Source organism: Camelus ferus, chromosome 1, assembly GCF_009834535.1.
Source record: "Camelus ferus isolate YT-003-E chromosome 1, BCGSAC_Cfer_1.0, whole genome shotgun sequence".
Taxonomy (NCBI): Eukaryota; Metazoa; Chordata; class Mammalia; order Artiodactyla; family Camelidae; genus Camelus; species Camelus ferus.
In genome coordinates this window covers 90,773,354-90,790,270 of record NC_045696.1, presented here as the reverse complement: position 1 = coordinate 90,790,270, position 16,917 = coordinate 90,773,354, and the positions used below count along the sequence as shown (strand labels likewise).

General features: G+C 31.5%; 1 protein-coding gene across 4 annotated transcripts in view; it reads left to right on the top strand.

The window, feature by feature from the left end:
* Positions 1 to 16,917, top strand: part of RSRC1 (arginine and serine rich coiled-coil 1) — a 349,746-nt gene that overhangs the window by 61,673 nt on the left and 271,156 nt on the right. The window lies entirely within an intron of this gene.

The window sequence follows — 16,917 nt, the reverse complement described above, 5'->3', positions numbered from 1 at the left end:
CAATCAGCCATTCCATAGGTTGCCTTTTTGTTTGCTGTGCAAAAGCTTCTAAGTTTGATTAGGTTCCATTTGTTTATTTTTGTTTTTATTTCTTTTGTCTGTTTCTTAGGGAGTCTGACCTAAGAAAACATTGCTATGATTTATGTCAGAGCATGTTTTGCCTATGTTCTCTTCTAGGAGTTTTGGGGTGTCATGTCTTTTATTTTAAATCTTTAAGCTATTTTGAATTTATTTCTGTGTAGTGTGTGAGGGAGTGTTCTAACTGCATTGATTTACATGCAGCTGTCCAGCTTTTCCAACACCGCTTGCTGAAGAGATTGTCTTTTCTCCATTGTATATTCTTGCCTCCTTTGTTGAAAATTAATTGACCATTGGTATGTGGGTTTATTTCAGGGTTTTCTGTTCTGTTCCATTGATCCATATTTCTGTTTTTGTGCCAATACCACACTGTTTTGATTACTGTAGCTCTGCAGTATTGTCTGAAGTCTGGAAGGGTTATGCCTCCAGCCTTGTTTGTTTTCCTCAGGATCACTTTGGCAATTCTGGGACCTTTGTGGATCCATATAAATGATGTTGAACATCTTTTCATGTGTTTGTTATCTGTATATTCTCTTCGGTAAAATTTCTGTTAATGTGTTTTGTTTTCTAATGGATTTTTTAAGTTTTGTTTTAATAATTCATTATATATTTTAGATGTTAGTCCTTTGTCAGATATCTAGTTTGCAAATATTTTCTCTCATTCTGTAGCTTGTCTCTTCAGTCTTTTCACAGGTGCTTTCACATAGCACAAGTTTTAAATTTTGATAAAGTGTGGTTTATAAATTTTTTCCTTTTTGGATTGTGTGTTTGCTATTAAATCTAAAAATTCTTTGCCAAGCACTAGATTCCAAAGCTTCTCCTATGTTTTCTTCCAGAATTTTTACAATTTTATGTTTTACATTCAAGTCTCTGACTTACTTTGAGTTAATCGTTGTATAAGGTATGAAGTGTAGGTCCAAGTTTTTTTTTTTCCTGTGTGTATATTTTAAAAAACTCCTCAGGTGGTCAGTGGGTGGCCACAGGTTAGATTCATTGAAATAGATGATCATCAAAACCATTTAGGTCCTGAATGTTTCTGAAATGCTATTCTCAAACTGTATTGAGGAACACCCTATGTTAATTAGGGCTCTGAGGACACAGGAGCAAAATGAATTTGGTAGATGTTGCATAGTGAAGATCTTGGGACTGAATAATATAGACTGGCTTAGAGTTAGAAATCTGGATAAATGAGAGAAATTCCTATCATCTGGGGAAATTGTCTGTATTTGGAAGGGTGTGATGGCAAAGTGATGCCAGAGTAGAGAAAATGCGGCAGTTGATGGATTATTTTCTCTATTTCTTGCGTAAAGTTGGGAATACGTGCATTTGTTTTGTTGAAAACTAATGATAAAAAGATTTCAGTTTATTGAAATTTTTAAATGAGTTTTCTTAGGTGTTTCATAGTTTAAACAGTTTATAGTATTGTTATAATTTATCTGTTAATTATAGATATGCTATTTTATTAGGAAGAAGATAGAATGTCATTAATTTCTAGTATTTATTAAGATAATTTAGACACATGGAAAATAAATTAGATAACAAATATTTAAGTGAATATATTAAGGAAAAATACTAAGTAACCATTCAGGATTATATTGAAAAAAAGGGAAAAATTAAGAAAATATATGGATTTATTTGTTCATTTAAAACAAATATTTGATTGTCTTCTGTATGACAGACACAATTGTTGGCACTTGGGATATGTCAGTAAATAAAAGAATTTGCTCCTGTAGAGCTTACATTCTAGCAAGGAGTATAGTCAATGAACAATAAATATTATAATAAATAAGTAAATTATATAGACATTAGGTTTAACACAGTAAAAAAAGAAAAACAGACAAGGTATGGGGCATTGGGAGTTGTGCAGGTCAGGAGAGAGGAGGGATTTCATTGTTTAACAGAGTAGAAATGATAGAATTGAATGAAAAGATGTCATTTGGGCAGAGATTTGAAGTAGATGACGGAGTCTGAGATGTCTGGGGAACAGTGAGATAGTAGGGAGAGCCAGTGCAAAGGCAGGAATGTGCTTGGTGTGTTTCTGTCTTTTGAATTCTGTAAGTCAGTCACAATTTATAAAGTTTATAATGTCAAATATGTGACTGATACTTAATGAACATTAGCTGATTTTATAAATACCTTTTCTTAAAGTGGCAGGAATAATCCCTAATTGGGGCTCATATTGGCTTGTCAGTGGGTCTGAGATTATAAACTTTGTTTTAAATCCCTTCATAACACAATTCCCCTTGATATTCAGAACTCTGGCTTGCTCAGGCCCCCAAATATGAGTACTTAACACAGTCTTAGGTTTCCTCAAACTCCTTGAGTTAATGTTGTAGGCTAAGTGTAGTGGAAAATACTTGGAGAGTTCGTGTGGAAACCTTTTTTATTTTACTCTTCTTTTTGCTCAGATTGAGTGCTTTGCATTCAGGGAAGAGTGGTTCAAATAATAATTAGAATTCCTTTTTTTCTGAATTAATATGTTTTGAATACTATTCTTCCCTTAAGGATAAGTATTTCAGCTTTTATTTTTCATGAGTAGTAGGTTTTCTTTTTTTGAAATGGAAGTTTAAGTCCAGTTGTATTTTGTTTTTACTAATGGTTTGAGGCCTTTATGAGTATCAGTTATGGCAAGGTGTACTAACCTGTACAGTAATGTAGCGATAAAGTGCATTTTTGAATAGTAGGCTGTATGGTCCCACACTGTTCTGATCTGATGGTTCCCAGTGTCTGATTTTTAAGGTTGTTCTGTATTCTTTTATATTAAATTGTCAATTGTCACTGCCTCCAATTCTAACACTCCCTCCACTTTAATCTGTATGAATGCAGATAAATGTAAGTAATTTAATGGGAAAATAGCTTACTTTCTATTTAATTATCTGTAAGGAAAGCTCTGGGTGATAATTTGAGGATTTTGAAAATAAGTTTCAAGAGAATAAACTGGTTTTTGTTACCTTTTATTTTCAAGAGAATAAACTGGGTTTAATATTCTTTATTTTTTCAACACCAAATTAAAGTAAAATGACACCTATAAAGTTATTTTTTAATATATGTAACTTTTTCCCTTAGTAGTAAAAAGGTAAATGAATGATAGCTTGAAAAAAAGAAATGTTTGTATTATCTGTGTAAGTTGATCTTCTAGTGAACTTAAGAGCTATTCATTATAATATTGATTTACTTAGGAAGTTATGTTTTGCTTATCTTGGTTAAAAAGGAAAACATCAGCATAAAGTAGACTTAATTATGTATTGAAACCATTTCTTTTTATGAAGGACCTTTGTAAACAAAAGGAGTTATATGAAAGTAAAAAGTAAAATGATAACTCATAAGTTTGAGTATAAACCTAATAATTTTTTTGGTTTTATTGTTGATGAAAAGTCACACATGCTAGGTGCTATTGAAATGGGCTCTCACTTTTAGGTTTACTTTTTTCACTTATTGATGCTGTTTCCAATAATATAAAGTCAATTGTTTATACTGCATCTTAAACTTGAATTTGAGAATACCTTTATTAAATCACTTTGGAATCATGCAGGATAAACATCCAGAGGGAAAACGAGGGAAAAGTATGGTTTCTAAGTTTTCAATTAACTATAGGTGTCTATATACATTTCTACCTTGCCTTTGTTTTTTCTTTTATCCTGAAACAAGGCTTTAAAGCCATAGACTCTGTCTCTTTGTAAAAATATATCTCTGCTTCCTATTATACTATTTATGTAGGGGGAGGGAACCCACACTAGGATTATTTTTAAAGTACTCACACAAAATCCAGAAATAAATTAACATGTACCTTGATTTCAAATATTCTTGCTTCTTTTACTTGAGCATATAATACAATACAATGTACATTAATGCTGGATGTATGTTCGTGATCCTATTTTTTATTTATAAAATGTGACCATTGAGATAAGTTTCATCCCTAGGTGTCTTGCTTCTTTGATTCTTTTATTACCATTAAATAGGCCTTTGCTGGGTAATTAAAATATTGACATAAGCAATTTAGCACTTGTTCATGGGTTTGGAAGAGCAGCAAAAAAAGGAATTGGAAATCTAATTTAAAGGCAGCAGAATGCAATCTGTTGTAAACTATCAGTCTGTCCCGTTAAATTAAGTTTTATGTACTTACATGGAGTGAAATCTTGCAACAAGTTGCATGAGGCTTTTTAAGAATAATTTTTTAAAAACATTTTTGGTAAATAACTTCAAATAAACTGTTTAGTGTCTGAAGTTTTTCCTTTAGTTTTATAATTATAGAATTTGCTATATAATTAGGGGAGATTAAAATTTTTGTTCCTTTTAGTTTTTATATGTTATGAATAAGGAAGTAATTGTTTAAAGGAAAATTTTAATTAAAAAAACTTTTAATTATTGTGGGTCAGAGTGATCTGTATGTTTTTCTCTCTTACTTTTGACATGAAGAATTAATATTAATTGTAAACACAAACTTATCAGTTATATTTTACAATCATATTTATTGTTCAAAATTTTTTTGATACAAGGATTCGATGAACACTTACTAATTTTTGTGTACGTTGTGTACAGATTTAAGTTGTGTTAATTAGAAAGTGTGTTGATATTTTCTTTATTTCCAAAAATTGGATGTCAAAATGAAAATTCATGTTTAATAATTTAAATTTATTTGTGTATAAGAGCCTTATTATTTAAAGAAAATTATGAAGTTTAGTGAGTTTGATACCTAAGTAGAATGCTACATTATTTAGCTTGGTGAAGAAACAGTAAAATTTTAAGGCCCTGGTTCACTTAGTTGACAAGTAAGCGTTTTCCTCTCTGACCCTCCCCAACATGTACAGACAATTTGAAATTAAAGATTTGCTTCATTGTTCTTTTTAATTTTGGGAAATTATCATTTCTTCTTACAAATATTATTGCTCTATTAATTAAGGACTTTTAAAAACTACGTTGCCTTTGAAAAAATAACTTTCGAATACATTTTAAAATTGAGAATGGTAAATATAGTCTACTAATGAAATTATTGGCCAGGTAAGCATTTTAGTTCTTAAAATTATGTATTCTACTTCTGTATTTCAATGCTAGCAGGAACTAACAAGTGTGATCTCATACTTAGTACGGGCATCCATGAAAAACCTCATCCAAAAGTTATAAGGTTTAAAGTATGATGCTGGTAGCTACCAGCTGCTAAAGAATTTCATTTGCTGATTTTATTCTTTTACTCCTTTGTAATTTAAATGCCTTTATTTAAAACGTTTAACTTAAGGATATTGTAAAGTATATAGCATTTTAAGATTAGATGGTATCCAGAACATACAGTCCAATGAGTTAGTCCAGTGTAATAGGAGGAATTATTAAATGACACTGACCTCATTTCCTTTAGAACAATGAAAATTAATAGCTTCACATTTTATTAGGCTGATATTCCAGATGTAGTGTACATTTAATTAAGTGTAGTTTCCTTTTAGTTATGGTATGTGTATCTGTTTTTTGTCGCAAATTCTTTCTAGTTTTACAGTTTTCCACATGTTTTCTTTCACCATTTATGATTTTTTTTCAAAGCAGAGCTATAAGGATTTAAATCACTTTAGCATGCAGCAAAACAGTTCCCATTCAAACAATAAACGCCATTTTAAAAAGCCTTTAGATCTTCTGTCACTTCATAAATATAAATGTATAAAAACGTTATGCAGTTGTAGTGCCCACCTGCTAATTAAATGCAGATTTTTCTCAAACTTGGTTAAAATCTGTCTATTTGTTTCAACTCTGTCTCTGTTCAGAATACATATGGCCCTTGTGAAACTAATTATGCTTATGGAGCAGCTGTTAAATTTAGTGCAACTAATTTTATCCAATATTTTACATTTTAATTGATTACCTGTGAAGAAATTAGCAAATTAACACTTATTGTACAGTAACTGAATGGTCTTTTATGGTTACTTTCAGATTTAACAAGTGAACCAAGCACTGATGGAATAAAGACATTTCTAGGACTTTTAGATAGGAAAGTTATTGGTGGACCTTGATTATCTGGTGTGAAAATTGAGGAAAACTGATGAGTGATGCCAAGCATCTGTGTGTTCTGTATCTTAAACATGAGAAGCAGATTGGAAAGTAATAGCTTTGTCGTAGAATTTTCGTAACATATGGGCTTATCTGGATCTAAGAAGTCTTTGAAGATCTTTGAACTTGACTAAATGACTTAACCTTTGCCATAGTGGGTGGGTTTTATGCTTTTTTAGGCGGGAGGTACTGGGTTTTCTGCATTTCTCTTTTGCTTTTTTTCTTTGTCCCAATTCTACCTTTTAATATCTTCTCTTAAAATGGGGGAACTAAAGATGATGATTGGGAATTTCTGAAGATTGACATGAGAATTGTAAGGTATTTAAATGAATAGATATACCTATAATAAGGTGTGGTTAAATCTTTTGATAATATTTTAGAAATGAATCTGTATAGATACTTATTTTCTGTTTTATAGATTTTATTTGAAAATGATACTGCAATCAGATCTTACTGGCAGTGGGCTGTAGTTGAAAGGATGTGGACAAACCTGGGTTCAAAGTTCAGCTCTATGACACATTGGTTCAGTGAACTCTGAACTTTTCAAGAGTTCAGTTTTCTCAAAGCAAAAATCAAACTAAACCAAACCAAAGGAATAACCCAACCCTGCCTTCCCCCAAAGCAAGAAAAATAAATCCCCCCAAAACACCAAAAGGAGATGACAGTAATAACTATATGTTTAAATACTCCAGAGAATTAAAAGAGAGAAAATACGTGAATACAGCTGGCATCCTTCTTAGCATGTAGAAGATCCTTAGTATTAACAGGAGCAAATGTCATGCCCTATAGCATTGCTTAATAAGAGATATACTAAACAAGCATATTATTTTTTATATTTTAGAGCAGTGAAAAATCAAGTCAATGAGGGATTGGTTTCAATTTTTATTTACCAGCTTTGAATTCTGATAATTCAGTTGTAAAACTTGATTTGAGTTATAGATCCAACTGAACCTGTATGAAATTTTGATGAGAAAGTTTCTTTTGGTTAGGGCTCTATGAGTGGGAAATTACTGTGTCAGGAATACATAAACAATCCTATTTATAAACACTTGATTAAGAGCAACTAGAGCCTTGATCCTCTGACCCTACTGAGGACAGTTGACCTTCGTTCTGTAGTTCAGAACACTTGACAACAATATTGAAGACTTCTCTAAGGCAGATGTAGGTCAGTTAGTGCCCAAAGCTGAAGAATATTAACCTACTTAATTTATCTTAGTTAAAATTCAGAATGTGTGTATTTTCCCCAAAGGAATAGTGTTTTGTTGTTGAGTATATCTGACGTAGTCTTTTGGTGTAAGTTTTCATATACTTTCTGTCAGTAAACTTCTGTGAATTGGATTGAGAAACCATAGTGATTTTTATGGTGCGTTTGAAGTAACAGACTTAAAATGAAGTTTCAAAAATAACTTTTTTTGCCTTTGAATGGAGAAATTTAAGCGTTCATTAAAACAGAGGATAGTATAATAAACCCTCATGTAGCCATGATGTAACTTCATCAGGTAATATTTTGTCATTATCAAGATTTGCTGTTAAGCTTTGTTAGGATGGATCCAGAGTACCTTTACTCTATGGCTAATTTAGCTCCAGAATTAATACTTGACTCTATACAATGTCTTATGTAGAAAGTGTCTCCATTCTGGCTGATAGAACACTGTTTCTTCCCCATATAATATTCTGGGTTTTTTCTTGCTATGCATTGTATTTTCCCCTGGTTACATGGAATTTCATTTCACATATTTGTAGACTGGAACTTGTCAAAGATCTAGAGAGCACACTGTAGATTTCTGGATCCCTATTTCTGTCCAACTTCCTTCTCTTTGGTCTAATGCCTTGCAAATTCTATTACCTGGACCTTCTTGAAGATCTGTGTCTGCCTCTCTAACTCAGCAAGTCTGTGAGGCTTTGTTTGGGTTCCCTTTCCTTCCTCTGTGGCTTAGAAACTTCCTCAAAGGCAGTAAGCTGGGGCATCCTAGGGTTCCCTTTTTTGTTTTCCTTTTCTTTGGGAATTACACTTATGTACTGCCAATAGTCCAATGTCTGACATAGTTGTTAAATACATTTTGTCTGCTTTTTTACTTGTTTATGATAAGAGGGTTATCCCCATAGCTTTTAACCCTTATGGGCAAAAGATCATTTAACTAGAATATTGATTATTTTATTTGTGATTTCTCTATTTTTTTTGTCATTTCCAAGGACTTATCAACTTTATTCATCTTCTTAAAGAATCAACTTTGTCTTTCTTAATCTTCTGAGTCATTAATTTTGTGCTTCTTTTCTTTATTTCTTTCCTTTTACATTCTTGAGTATAGTTTTCTAACTCCTTGAGATGGATGCTTAGATCATTTATTTTAGCTTTTATTCTTTTCTGATATGTGTATTCAGTGTTATAAATTTTCATCTTTGTTGTATTTTAGCTGTAGCCTACACATTTTTGATCTGTCATCTTTTAGTTTTCATTCAGTTCAAATAAAATCTCCATTGTGACTTCATCTTTCCCATGGGTTATGTAGAAATGTGTTATTAAATTTCCAAACATTTGGAGGCTTTTCTAGTTGCTTGCCTCCCTTCCTTCCTTCCTTCCTCCTTTCCTCCCTCCCTCCCTTCCTTCAGAAAACACAATCTGAATACCTTTCAACTTTGAAATCTGTTGACATTAGCTTTATGGCCCATCATAAGGTTTAGTTTAGGTTTATATTACAGATACACTTGATTAGCAATGAATACAGTTAAATAAGTGAATTTAACTATTTGTTCAAATCTTCTGTATCTTTACTTTTTTTTTCTTTTAAAACTTGCTTATTTTATCAGTTATTAAGAGAGCTCACAGACAAATCTTGATTGTGGATTTGTCTGTTTTCCATCAAGTTCTACCAGCTCCTGCTTTATATATTTTGAGGCTCTTTTATTAAATGTATGCAAATTCAGAATAGTTTTGTATTCCTTTTGGAATGATCCTATCATGAAACATCTCTATTTCTAGAAATATTTCTTACTTTGAGGTCTGCATTGTCTAATATTGATATGACTTCACTATCTTTTTGTTAGTGCTTGTATGATATCTTTCCCTATCCTTTTATTTTCGAACTTTCTGTTTTTATATTTAACATGTTAATTTTGAAAGCTCTCTATAGTTTTCTGTTTTTCAGTTTGATAGTCTTTTTCCTTCAAACGTATAATTTAGTCTGTTTATGTTTATTGATTACTGTTATATTTGGATCTAAATCTTCTGTCTTCTTTGTTTTCTGTTTGTCAAATCCATTTTTTTTTCTGCTTTGGATTACTTTTATTTTACTTTCTTCTCTATTAGTTTGTTAGCTTACTTTCTGTTATTTTTACTTTGAGTGCTTAATCTAGAAATTAGAGCAGGCCCTTGACTTATTAGAGTCAGACGTAAATTAGCACTCTTGTCATATTTTTCCTTGTAGTTTTGATAGTTGAAGGATATCTTAACTAGATGTAACATGGTGAGCACACTTTTTCCCCTTGAGTTCCCCAAAGAATATTAAAGTCATTGTTTTGCTGTGTATCTTGCAGTTGAGAAGACTGATGCCAATTTGACTTTATTAGTGACTTGATTAGAGCGTTCTTTTCCTTTATTATTAACGTGCAATAACTTCTTCAGACTATGTCTAAGAGTTGGCTATGGTTAATCCATTTCCCCAGATACACAGTAGATCCTTTCTACATGTAGATTCTCTTAGTTCCAAAAATGTCCTTGGATTCTGATTGTAATATTAGCTCTGTTACTTGTTTTTTCTTATTCTGGAGCCTCAGTGAGGTTTGATATTAACTGTCTGCCTCATCTATTGCTTTTTTCTGGTCCTTTCTACAAGTTTTATTTTTTAATAGTTTCTTTTTCATGGCCCTTTTATCACTTATGCCTGTCTCTTATTATATGCTGTATTTAATTAATGTTGGAGTGTTATGTTATAGTCTCTTCTGCTTCATTGTTTTGTGTGTGTGTGTGTGTGATGTGTATTTGTGTCACCTGAAAAAATTTGATTCTAACTTTGATTCTTTTCTTATAGTTACTTTGTATGGATGTTGGATTCTTTTTTGTTGTTGTTCATGATAATGTTTAGAATTTTCTTGAATCAGCAGTAACAGACAATTCAGTGGATGGGCTGAAGATTTTTAGTGACTTATAAGATTTCTTGAATGGCACTGTACTATTTTTAGTATAGTGAGGTGGAATTTCTTTAATAAATGGGGAACTTTATGGGAAAAGGTAGGTCTTTTTTTAGATCCTTTGATGTCCTCTTGTTTTTATAGAGCCTTGAGCTTCAGCACCTTGATTTCTGGTTTTCTTTCACCACCAAGCCGCTAGTGGACACATCCTTTTTCAAAGTGTATCTCTTCCCTATAGTATAGGTTCTGTTAAAAAAATTCCCCCTTTTGTTATGATTTTAGTTGGATTTTAATTGGGGGTGAAAGTAGATATCCATGTTCAAAATACCATCCTGATATAGAGTCCATGTTAGTTTATTCAGTGTAAAATTTTTAAGTGTAATTTTAATTATGGTTTTATTTTATGGCAAATGTAATCTTTATACTATTCTAGTTAAGAGAGTATTTGAAGTATTGTAGTTTTTTTTTGAAAGACAAAATATTAGGATATTTGTTTTGATTACATGTGTTTAGAACTCATTAGCCAATTAAGAAACTTGAAAAATTGTTTTTTGAGGGCAGTAATTCATTTTATGTAGGGATGTTATGGTGATTCTTCCTATTCTGTAGATATTGAAAGCATTTATCTGATATAATAGGACATCTTGCTGTCCATTTATTGCTTATATATTGTGTGTTCTAGATTGCCACATTTTTTATCAAATGTTTCTTTGCTTATAATATATTTCCATATTGGCTTTGGTACTCTAGAGACTTCTAGAGTGATTTATCAGAAAGGTATTTATTTAAGGAATGAGGGAAAAAATAATATCTTAAATTTTAGTATAGTTTCTTTGACTTTCTAATCTGTTTGGTCAGGGTAGGGAATCTCTTTACTCTGATCTATTACTTTTTTCCTGATGGAAAGCCTTCAAATATGTAATTATGTTTACTTAATAAAGTAAATGGGATTGTTCATAGTCTGCATGTGAGTTTTACTCAAAATTATGCAAAGTGATTCTCATGAAAACTAAAAGTCAGCAGCTTAATTCATTTAAAACCTGTGTTTGACTTTGTGGTCCTTTTTAGCAGCCTTTAATAATGTTGTGAAAACTGTGTTTTGGATTTGCTCTCTTTTCCCCATTTCTTCTCTCCAGAGTCTTTTTTTTTTTTTTTTTTTTTTGCTTCTTGTAGCCTATAGGCAAGGTTAAGAGGCCTCAAATATGAGAATTAAAATAATGAATATTAAGACATTGGGTGGAAAGGCCAATAGCTTCTATTGCATACTGTGATATTTTTAAACTTATTACTTTCTTTAAATTTGATAGCGTGAGCACTTAACTCATATAACTGATAATTACTATCATAGGTCATTGAGCCACATCAGCAATATTTGTAAAAGAGTATTCCAGAATGTCATGGGTTGCTTGTATGAAGACATAATGAGCAGGATATTTTTGGAGAATGGTAGGCATATGTTTTCTATGGTAGAATCTTTATGATAGGGAAAACCATGAGATGCATTTGGAGATAATTAATTCATGAATTGGGTAAGTTGGGAGGAGTAGAAATTAGGGAAGTAGTTGCTATGGGGAGAGTGAGGCAGATAGTAATTGACAGAAGGCCTCTAATTGCGGTATCTAGCTTTGCTGTGATGGGGATAGATAGTGTGATCCTACTTTCTGGTTACTCTGGGACAGTGCCAATTTCTGCCTGTTGTCCGTGTGTTACAGTGCCTTCCTTGACTCTAAAAAATATCCCCTTTTATTTTCCAAAGGCTTGAATGATAGGTGATATGATTTTCCTGTTACAGCAAACTAGTGATGATCATGTATTTGGCTAGCGAGGGTTTCCTGTGGAGAAGATGTGGATCTTTAACCAAGATTATGATTATTTACCTTCCTATATAAAAGAAATGTATTGAAACTTAAGTAATCCTTATGCCAGCCTTAAGATTTTAAAGATCTATCAAAATCAGAATACTTCTCTTTACTGGATTAGCTATGTATCAGGGAAACATTTCATTATGATCTGATTGAGATTTGATTCATTCATTCAGATCAGCACTTCATTCTTCTTTCTCTTTCATATCTTTCTTTGTGCCTGCCTCCTCCCAAATTACTTGTCTGCTACCTCACAATTCAGTTAGATACTATTATTTAATCTTTATTATAGTCCTGAAAGGTAGTTATTGTCCTCATTTTGTAGAGGAAGATATAGATGCCAGAGAGGAAGTAACTTGTTTGAGGACACTGTTATATGAGAAATCCTTTATTTTTTAACTTACTGCTTCTGTAGCTATGGTTATATTAAGAGGAGATACATTTAGTTTTAAAGATACAGTTAAAAAAAAAAAGATTTCACCAAAATGTGCCTTATCTGAAATCCACAAGTGATTACACATTTTGTCCAACAGTATATTTTTCTTAGTGACAAACCACTAAGAAATGAGCTTACTTTGAGGTTTTACTTAAGATAAAGAAGCTCTTAGAGGTTTGTTGTTAGTGTTTAAACCAAGATTTGTTACTCTACTTTTGTTACTCTGCTTTTTTACTAGTTAAGTGAAAACTAATTTCCAGATTCATAAAATAGAACCAAATTAAGATAGTATACTGTATATACATGCAATATATATAGTGCAATATATATATACACATGCCATATATATATATATATATAGAGGCTGTGGTTATCACAAAAAAAGGCCCCCTTTATTATTATTATTATTATTGTTATGACTGTTATTTTCTTTTAACTGGAAAACTTTAAGGATTTTTTTTTGGGGGGGTAAGGTAATTAGGTTTATTTATTTTTTTTAATGGAGGTACTGGGGATTGAACCCAGGACTTTGTACATGCTAAGCACACACTCTATCACTGAGCTTTATACCCTCCCCCAGCCAGAAAACTTTAAATTCTAATTATTGTTCAAAGATTTTGGAATAATCTGTTAAAATTTCTGTATATCCACATATAATAAAAGACTGAATTAGAAATGAATAGATAACATCTGTGGGGGCAATAAATTGTAAATTAAAACTTTATGTGGAAAGAAGCATTTGTCAAAATTAAGAGAGGGAGTAGTGAAAGAGAAAATGATGGAAATTTAAATTTTGTAGATTAGGATAATGAACTGATGTCGACATTCCTTGCAATAAATATTGTAACTTCTCAAAATCACATTTTAAAAAAGAATTTGTGGTCTTATGATACAGTATTGCTTTCTATTCACTGAACGAACCAGTTAGGGATGAAAGATGACAGAACTAACTACCACCAAAACTCATATGATTCACTTCAAGTTCTACACATGTCCAAAGTACATGTGACTAGTTCATACAATTTCTTTATCCACAAATTTTTTTTGTTGTTGTTATTTGTGTTTGCTTTTTTTTTTTTTTGCTTTATCAGTCTAGTCAGGGATTTACCAAATATTTTTGATATTCTCAGCAAACCAGATTTTGGCTTTGTTAATTTTCTTTATTGCTTCCTACTCCATTGAGTTTTGCTCTTTAATGTTTCCTTTCTTCTACTTACTTTGGGTTTACTTTGCTCTTGTTTCTAGCTTCTAAAGATGAAACATTAGGTAATTGATTTTAGACTTTTCTTCTTTTCTAATATAAATATTTAAAGCTATAAAATCTCCTCTAAACATTGCTTTAGCTGCATCACACAAATTCTTATATGCTGTATTTTCATTGTCTTTCAGTTTAAAATATTTTCTCATTTCTCTTGTGATTTCTTACTTGACTCGTGACTTATTCAGAAGTGTATTTCTACACCTTTGGGTTTTTTCTAGATGCTTTATTGTTATTGAATTCTAATTTAATTCTGTTGTGGTACAATAAACATATTCTGTATGACTTCTACTTATGAATTGACCCTTTGATCACATGAAGTGTACATTATTATTTGGGGTGATACTCTTAGTTTCTAAGTGTCTAAGGTGATACACTCTAGTTTATTTGATTTTAATATATTCATTCCAGCCTTTCTGTGTTTGCTGTTTACATGATATATCTATTTTTAACCATTTATTTTCAACCTGTGTCTGTATTTAAATTGCATATCTTGTAGACCATGTATAGTTGTGTGTTGCTTAATAAATTAATTTGGACAAGCTGTGCTATTTTTCCTCTCAAACAAAAGGTGTCACATATTTATTACTGAACCAGCCTACCAGTGCAGAAACATAGAAACAAAGTAAAAAGTCATTTTTTTAATTGAAACACATTCAACTGTCCAGATAGTAGTGATGCTTTCAGAGTGATATGTTAAGATGTAAATGACCTTGATAGAGCATAAGTATATGTGACATCTCCTGTGTGATTTCATATAGACCCAGCTTGTTTCTTCTCCATTGTTTCATTTTGGAGTTGTACCTGATTTTAGTGCTTATTTTCATTTGAATCCATTGGGAAATGGGACTGTACTTTGGTTTCTTGGTCAGGAATTGCTTGATCCTGAGTCTTGTGAGAAGACATGTGAGGAACAGAGTCAACTCCATATCATAATGACAGAGAAAAGGAGATACAGCTCTGCTTTTTAATGAAATTAATTCATTTTAATTAAAATTAATTAAATTAATTACTAATATGTTTAGATTTGTCTACTCTTTTATTGTCCCTTTTTTGTTTGTTTCCTTGTACTTGCTTTCTAGCCTTCTTTTAAAAATTAAAAAAAAATTTATTTTTGGAGGAGGTAATTAGGTTTAGTTATTTATTTATTTTTAGAGGAGTTGCTGGGGATTGAACCCAGGACCTTGTGTTTGCTAAGTGTGGGTTCTACCACTTGAGCTATACCCTCCCTCCTAGCCTTCTTTTGGATTAATGAATATTTTAAAGAATTCTCTTTTAGTTCATCTCTTTAGCTACACTTCTCGGCATTCATTTATCCTTCTTATTCTTTTTTTTTTTTTTCCCTTTTCTTTAAGTAGTTGCTGTAAGGATTACATATATACTCTTACCATTTCAGTGTACTTAGAGTTACTGTTCACCATTCATGTGAAATGTAGAAACAAATCTTCTAACTGTACATGTCTGTTTATCTGCTCCATACTTTATTTTGTAGCGATTATATGTATTATATCTCCCTTCATAAACCCTATAGTAAAATATTGTAGTTCTTACTTCAAGTGCATACATATTTTAAATAAAGGGAAGTAGTTTTTACATTTACCCATATATTTACCATTTCCAGTGGTCTTCATTTCCTTTCTGAAGATCCAAGTTTCCATCATTTATCATTCTCTTCAGCCTGAAGAACTTATTTTAGTACTTACTATGATGCAGATTAGTAATTGTTGATGATTATGGTTTACTTTTCCTTTATCTCAAAAATGTCTTTGATTTACTTTTATTTTTGAGGGATATTTTTGCTGGATATAAAATTCTGGGGTGATTTTTTTTTTCTTTCACCATGTTAAGAATTTTATTCCATTGTCGTCTGATCTTTATTGTTTCTGATGAGAAGCCAGCAGTATTTCATATCATTGTTCCCTTGTATGTAGTGTGTCAACTTTTTTCCTGAATACTTTCAAGATTTTTCTACACCTTTAGTTTTCATCAGCTTGACTATAGTATTACTAGTCATGGTCTTCATATTTATTTTGGTGTTCACTAAACTTCTGGAATCTGTAAACTTTTCATTCACTAAATTTGGGGAAATTTTGACCACCACTTAAAAAAAATAATTTTCTGCCTCATTATTTTTCTCTACTTTTGGGTTTAAATAAACATGTTAGACACTTGAATACACAGATCCCAGGGCTTTTTCTTTCTTTTAACAGCCTTTTTTCCCTCTTAATTCTTCAGATTGGATAAGTTTGATTTATTTGTTTTGAAGTACACAGAATTTTTTTCCTTTGTTATTATCACTCTGCTTTTGCTCTCATTTAGTGTAATACTAATTTTGGATATTGTATTTTTCAGTTACAGAATTTTTGTATTTTCTATTATTTTTCTTCAGAGATGTCTTTACTTTATATTGATTATAAACATAGTTATACTTACTATTTTAAAATCCTGCCTGCTAATTTCAACATCTGGCTCATCTCAAGGTTGGTCATTATTGACTATTTTTTTCTCTTGAGAGTTAATCACATTGTTCACGTTTCACTGTACATCTAGTAACTTTGGATTGTATCATGGACATGGTGAATGTCATTTTTTTTAATACTCTGTATTCTGTTATTTTTCTCCAAAGAATATTGATTTTTTTGTTTACTTTTTTTTTTTTAAAGCAGGGAATTAACTTAGTTCAATTAACATTATAAAAATCCAGTCTCTTTGGGGGCAGTTGAAATTTTAATTCAGTTCTCTTGTCCTTAGCTATTTGGAATCTGCTGTTCATATTCATGATGTAGGGTTCAGCTAGAGATTTGAACAGAATTACATCTAGAATTTTTGGCTTCCTCTTCTGACTCTTTTGCAGGATTTCCCTTTCATTTTCCTTTTGTGATGGTTGCCCTGAATCTCTGTTCTGATTTTTCAGGCCAGAAATTTAAAAGTTTTCTGTTGGAGGTTTATCTGTCCGGCATGGCAGACTTAGGCTTGTCATCAGAAAAGAAACTGATAAAATGGCAAACTTTCTTATTGCTGTTTCTTTTCCCATGTGTTGGCTTGCCCATCATTCTTGGTTCATAATCTAATTGCTTGAAATTACATTACATAAGTCAGCAACATATATAAATAGTAAGGTTTTG